Genomic DNA, 7,821 nt, shown 5'->3' with positions numbered 1-7,821 from the left:
TGCGGACAAATTCAGTGCTGCGTGAAATATGCCTGTAATATAATTTACCATTCCGATTAATTACATTTTTGAATTCTATGTCACTGTTGATTTAATCAGAGTTCTCACCTTAGACGTAGCATTAGTCCTTCTGCCACAATATTAATTCATTAGTCGCCCTCGATGTTCTTCTCTTTGTTGACCGTGTGTACCTTCCTAAGTCGGCATCGGTTCACTTCACGTAGACGGTGGAAACCAAGGAAATACAATGCTACGTCACTTTAAAAAATAGTGAGAAGTATCGAAGTGTTACGAAAATTATTTATTCACAAGACAATAAGACTTGCTCTGCTCGTCGCACAAATCATGATTACTAACAACATGGCTGCCTTTCCGCACAGTCCGAAATTACGTCCTTCCTCCACAAGGCAACAATCGAAAGTGTCTCTTAGCTACTTCTTGGAGTATGAAACAAAAGCGAATCCAATATGAACATTACAGAGATTATATTCTACATCCCTCTCAATTTGATCTTTGGCGCAGCCTTTAAGGTGTTGTATGTCTCTGCGTCGGAATGTGTCATTACAATGTGAATAAACCCTACGAATCTGAATTTTACTATGTAGTGGTTCCTTGTCGGGACTAAAATGAAAAGAACCTTTCTTCGTATCTGGAATCTTACGGTACTGCGGTGGTGTACAACTATAAAGTGGTAAGCTCCCAGACAAATTGGTGCCGCTACAGTGTGCTCACCAATCACTAGCCATCTCGATCTACATCCAAATCTACATCGATACTCTGCTAATTACGTTGAAGTGCCTGGCAGAGGGTTCTTCGGACCACCTTCAAAATTCTCTATTCTCCAAATGTCGAATAGCGCGCGGAAATAACAAACACCTACATCTTTTTCGTACGAGCTCTTCAAATGGTTCAAATGGCTCTAAGCTCTATGGGACTTAACATCTGAGGTCATCAGTCCCCTAGACTTAGAATTACTTAAACATTAACGAACCTAACCACACACACATCCATGCCCACGGCAGAATTCGAACCTGCGACCGTAGCAGAAGCGCCGTTCCACACCGAAGCGCCTAGAACCGGTTGGCCACAGCGACCGGCTGTACGAGCTCTGACTTCCCTTATTTTATCCTAGTGATCGTTTCTTCCTATCTAGATCGGCGTCAACAAAATATTTTTAAATTCAGAGGAGAAAGCTGGTGACTGGAATTTCGTGAGAAGATTGCTCCGCAACGAAAAATGCCTGTGTTTTAATGATCTCCATCACAAATCCTCCATCATTTCAGTGACACTCTCCCCCCTATTTCGCGATGATGCAAAACATGCTACCATCTTTGCACTTTTTCGATGTACCTGCTAATAAAACGTAGTGTTGGGTTAGCCTTCCCCACATGATTTTCTGTGTGTTCCTTACAATTTAAGTTGTTCATAATTCTAATTACTAGGTATTTAGTTGAATGTATGGCCTTTAGATTTGACTGATTTATCGTGTGACGGAAGTTTAACGGATTACTTTTAGCACTCATGTGGATGACCTCACACTTTTCGTTATTTATGGTCGTTGCAATTTGTTTGCCGGCCGGTGTGGCCGTGCAGTTCTAGGCGCTACAGTCTGGAACCACGTGACCGCTACGATCGCAGGTTCGAATCCTGCCTCAGGCATGGATATGTGTGATGTCCGTAAGATAGTTAGGTTTAAGTAGTTCTAAGTTCTAGGGGACTGATGACCACAGATGTTAAGTCCCATAGTGCTCAGAGCCATTTATCTATTTCTTTGCAATGTGTTTTGATCTTCTGATGACTTTATTAGTCGATAACCGACAGCGTCATCTGCAGACAACCTAAGCGACTGCTCAGATTGTCTCGCAAATCGTTTATACGGATAAGGAACAGCAAAGGGCCTGTAACACTAAGATGTGTGCGTCAACACGAGATCTGCGCCCCCATGGAACTTGTGGACCGAGCTAAGTTGTCGGGACGACTTCCCAGTGCAGAACACTAGAATGATCGCCCCCCCCCCCCCCCCTCAGCGATCGAGCACGAGAAGTCTCCTCTACGACGATCGACCCAAGAGTGTTCGATCATCCACATCCAACTCCTCAGTTTGGGCCGTCATGGCAACAAGCATATAAGGTAAAACGTTATGTACTTCTGTCCAATGACAGCAGACGAATCAGAGCCTTGTATAAACAACTCAGAATTTCCAACAAGCCAAGCAAACGCCGCTGGAACCCCACCAGGTCAGGTTCACACAGCAGCAGGCCGCTCCTCGTCAAGAACTGGTCAGTTCTCTCCAGATGTTACCGGGTAAGACACTGAGCGTCAAATTCTGAGCTTCCTGGGGTCGTGACTCGTGACGTCACTATGTGTGCCACTGGATGTCAGACTCGGAAAAACTTTCTTCTTCAAGGCGTGAAAATGACTGTAATGCGTGAGTTATTGCCGGATTTGTTATGCGCTCTGTATGTGCTTTCACCGTGCTCAGACAGCAGCTGGTATAGATTTTACGCTTGTGAGCGTATATATACGTTGTTATGTGGCTAGCGGAGCTTGTGGATTTCCTTTACGTACATTTATGTAATTCGAAAATCTGTGCCCAGACATCAGTTTACTAAAACAACGTGACAATTTTAAAAAACTCAAAAATGTTAATTCTAAAAAAGGGAGATATTTTTCCGGCTCACTTAGATACAAATCTATTCGTAAGTATTTGAGTTTCATATTGAAACAATGTCGAGGTTAGAACCTCATTTTCAGCAGTTTCTTTAATTGTATTAATATTGTATCTTTTTGTCAACTGGAAATACTGAATTATAATATTCTAATGAAAATACGATTTTATTTGAGTCAAATCAAATAAATTAAAATTTGATTCAGACATGTGAAATGACTTGTCTATACTAATAAAGTTCCCAGAAAGAATTTCACTCTGCAGCAGAGAGTGCGCTGCGATGAAACGTCCTCTCAGAACTAGAATAATCTGCCACAAGGTTCTATCAGTAATACTGGTGCGCTTTATATGTTCGTTTCTCCATGTAATGGAAAAAAAAGAAATACTCGACATTCACAGTGACTAGAGTATGTACAAAAAGGGCAATCAATACACATTTGCAGTTGACCAGCAGATCGTTCTGCAGATACAGTCTATCCTTTTGAATTTTTAAGTACTATAATCTATTTCTGTGAAGGATGCTTATCACGATATTTATTTGCTCTTTCACTTTATTCACATGAACTCTGAGAGTTTTATGTGACTATATTATTTTGTTTCTGCAAACATAATTCGTTCCACCAAAATAGCTGGAAACCCCACAGCAGATCAGTTCCAGTCATTCCACGAGTAAGGAGGTACAAGGCTCGTCTTGTCTGTAATTCTACCATGCCTAGACGGTCAATACCGTATTCTATCGCGTCCGCATTGTTACTTTGTGCCAAGAAGGACTCTCAGCAAGGGAAGGGTTCAGGCGTCTCGGAGTGAACCAAAGCTATGTTGGTCGGGTATGGAGGAGATACACAGAGAGAGAGGAAATGTCGATGACATGCCTCGTTCAGACCGCCCAAGGACTACTACTGCAGTGGATGACCGCATCCTACGGATTATGGCTCGGAGGAACTCTGACAGCAACGCCACCATGTTGAATAATGCTTTTCGTGCAGCCACAGGACGTCTTGTTACGACTCAAACTTTGCGCTACAGGCTGCATGATGCGCAACTTCACTTCCGACGTCCATGGCGAAGTCGATCTTTGCAACCACGACATTTTGCAGCTCGGTAAAGGTGGGCCCAACAACACGCAGAATGGACCGCTGAGGATTGGCATCACGTTCTATCCACCGATGAGTGTCGCATATGCCTTCAACCAGACAATCGTCGGAGACGTGTTTGGAGGCAACCCGGTCAGGATGAATGCCTCAAGATACACTGTCCAGCGAGTGCAGCAAGGTGGAGGTTCCCTTCTCTTTTGGGATGGCATTATGGAGGGCGGACGTACGCCGCTGGTGTTCATGGAAGGCGCCGTAACGGCTGTACGATACGTGAATACCACCTTCCGACCGATAGTACAACCATGTCGGCAGCATATTGGCGAGGCATTCGTCTTCATGGACGACAGTTCGCGCCCCCATCGTGCACATCCTGTGAATGACTTCCTTCAGGATAAAGACATCGCTCGACTAGGGTGGCCAGCATCTTCTCCAGACATGAACGCTATAGAACATGTCTGGGATAGATTGAAAAGGGCTGTTTGTGGAAGACGTGACGCACCAACCCTCTCAGGGATCTACGCCCAATCGCCGTAGAGAAGTGGGACAATCTTGACCAACAGTGCCTTGATGAACTTATGGCTAAAATGCCACGACGAATACAGGCACGAATCAATGCAATAGGACGTGCTACTGGCTATTAGAGGGAGAGGTGTGTACAGCAATGTTGACCACCACCTCCGAAGGTGTCCCTGTATGGTGGTACAAGATGCAATGCCTGACTTTCATTAGCAATAAAAAGGGTGCAAAGGATATTCATGTTGATCTCAATTCCAATTTTGTGTACAGGTTCCGGAGCTCTTGGAGCCGAGGTGATGCGAAACTTTTTTGATGTATGTACAATTTTACTATGTCTGTACAGAACTGTATACACTGTTAGCGTAAATAGCTCTGGGGAGGTGCATTATAGAATCAGTAAGCGTACAATACTTCAAAACTCGTTTACTACCTCATTTTCCGCAATTTGATCTTACGTTCTTGCCTCAGTGTCAGAGGTACAACAACAGATTTTGCGCTTGGCTGTCATCCATTCGTATGTGCCGCTACATTTTTGGAGAGAAACCCGGTTGCCGCACAGTCGCGGCGTTGGTCTCCCTCTCTCTCTCTCTCCCTCTCTGGTGCCGACTCGCTGAGTGTGACACCTAGCGGCAGCACTGGGTACCTTTGGCGCGACGTCGCGAGTCACAATCCCAGAAAGCTAAGGAATTAACGCCGGGTCTTGAGACTCAGACCTGCTAGCCGCCAATAGCGCACGCAACACCGAAGATCCCACCCTCCTCCAAACGGCGCGTGACCCCTGCGGGCCCCAATGTAGCTGCCCTGCCGCACATAACCGGGGACTCAATGCTTTGAGCGGTGAGCTGGCTGTCCCTCCCTTATTCCCATTGTTGTGTGCCTCGGACGTTCTACAACTCCTGGGGAAACAAACTCCGAGTTTCCCACGAATTCTCTCAGCTGAAGTGACGTAAGTTAAGACACACAACCTCTGGAATTTTTATCAGGCACAATAGTGAAAATCAAGTATAGTAATGAGAGTTTAATAAAGTGATGAGAATCGTGTTCCAGCATTTCTCCGTCATAAGGAGTGGGTGGTGTTATTTTATCAATGGATGGAGCAACCCAGATTGCTTGTAACATTTCAGCCGACGCCACGCCGGTCAACGATACCCAGACACTACAGGATCGCGTCTTCGACGCAACAACAAGCAAGCGTATTTCGGAGAGTGCGTGATCTCTTAAGCTGAGGATCAGAGCGATACATTGCCATTGGAGGAACGTCACGTTGAGCACCTCATATGAGAAATGTCATTAACGGATATCAGGATGGACGGCTCCTATGGACAAGTGTGCAGATCACAGAAAGTATGCGTTTCCCGATCCACGTGTAATGGATTTTTTTCCCTTGTTTTGATGGACAGCCCCACCTCGAAATATTCGACACTTTGCGCTACAGGTTAAAAGAAGAGTGACGAATATAAGATGCCTTCAATATTTATTAACGTTGTGGGTGGTTCTCTTGATTTATGCTAACTTTTTTCCAGCCTACGTCTAGATCTGGTTTTGTTCCCTGCATATTAAATTATATGCAAGCGTTTCTATCGCACCAGAAAGGATGGAGGAGGTTTGATGTAAGATCTATTCGTGGTTTCTCCTTTATCGAAATCGTTTCCCATAAGAATCCAAGCTACATCGTTAGCCTCGTGGCTATTGAGGTTGATCCTCAAAAAAACGTAGTACTAATAGTTCAATCCAGAACGGTTTAGGTAGCCTTTACGGTAGTTGGGTATAGCTGTGTGGTTAGTATTCGAACAGACATCCGAAGTAGTGTGGCGGTAATGCTTCAATCTGTCCGAAGAACAGTTCCAGCTTTATAAATGTAGCCAGAAGTGTATCGTGGCTAATGGAGTTGTTCATGAAGACCGATTAAAGTATTTTCCTAATATATTTTGTTGCCCTTATTTTATAAAATCATTTGGTGGCTTTCTAAGAGGTACTTTGTGTTAGGAGTACAAAACGTAAATAAAATTACATTTTCACACGTTTTACTTCAGGCAGAATTAGGTAATAAAGCCAGTCGATACCTTTCGTATAGTGCAACGACATAGTTGCTTACTGGCTGAGTATTTTTCAAGAGATCCTCTCACACAGACTGGTAATTTACACTGTTTTTAAGAGACACTCCGAGTGCGCCGTATCAGTCACTCTTTAACCTGTTACGTAAGGCGATTCGTTCCTGCTGTTATCTTTTGCGTGTATTCAGTCCCGCAACCAATAACCGTGCATTCGGGCGGTAATCAGTTATCGGTGCGTTATTGTAGTCTAAAAACTGAATCCGTTATCGTAACTCTTTTGTTTACTCACTCGGGGTCCCACCGTTTTGTACACAACTGAGGTGAGAAGTAGTTGTGACGTTCTCTACGGCGACATCAAAAACCCATTCTGAGGTGGTGCCGTCGAAAGCGTAAACCGAAGCAATCGGTCTGGATTCGAATACATCTCTCGAAAGAGAGTACAAAAGAATATTATCACAGGGCTTTACAAACAGGTTTTTCAGAAATTCCTACCAGTTCACTTACTTAACTTATTTAATACTGCAACGCGTTTCGAGCTATCACCTCTTTATCAGGCAAAATATGACAAAACAAGAAACATTCAAACCGAATGGACATATACCTTAATGCAAGTATTCTTTCAGTCTTGTCGTTTGTTGTGGCTTTCCTGCAGAGAAAGTCAAATAGAAGCCGTATGAGAGCGCGTTTACTTCGTTTTCTTGTCTGTAGATGAATACTGGAGCACTCCGTTCATCAGAAAAGGCTGCCGTCTTGTTGCCACTGTGGCTTTAAATTGTAAGCACACCACGTAGCTCACTCGGAAAACATGAATAACTGATCTGGCTACTTCAGTATTATTCGGTTAATCACAAGGCGTCTACTTCGGTAATAATCTTGCTGGCATTTCGATGATCTTTCTTGGGATTTCTTCATGATTCATTACATTCTTGCACGTGCTACCTTTTTATAGTTTTATGCACAGTGAGATATAATATCGAGCGATTTTAAAAAGCGAGTGAATCAAGTTGCGTCGGATAGAGGTGCAGGGGATAGCGTCAGTTACGTTTGACGCGAAATAACATTTAGTCATAATGGAACATAGACTGTCAAAGCATTTTATCAAAACGGTAGTTCGTACCAGCTAGCACGTCGTGCAATCCGCAACGACTTCAGCGTTAATCGAAATCGGCAGGTGCACCTGCCTGGGCGATTAAAAAGTGGCTGGGGAACATTGAGGAGATGGCGCCAACTGGGAGACCAAAAACTGTGCGCTCGCCTGAAAAACATCGAACGTGTACGCCAAATGAAACGCGTATAGCACGTGTGCCTTGACACGACACTACAGCGCGACACGCACGTGCCGCACGAGTCGCGCGGCTGCAGTGCATATTGCGACACGTACACCGTACTTAGCACGCGCCGACTGGCGACGCTCTGCAATGACAGAACCGAAGCGCGCGCACCTTTTTACCTTTCTCTAATAATTTACAGAAACTATTCACTGAAAATA

Source organism: Schistocerca gregaria, unplaced genomic scaffold (assembly GCF_023897955.1).
Source record: "Schistocerca gregaria isolate iqSchGreg1 unplaced genomic scaffold, iqSchGreg1.2 ptg000440l, whole genome shotgun sequence".
Classification (NCBI taxonomy): Eukaryota; Metazoa; Arthropoda; class Insecta; order Orthoptera; family Acrididae; genus Schistocerca; species Schistocerca gregaria.
Note: the sequence above shows the minus strand (reverse complement) of the source record.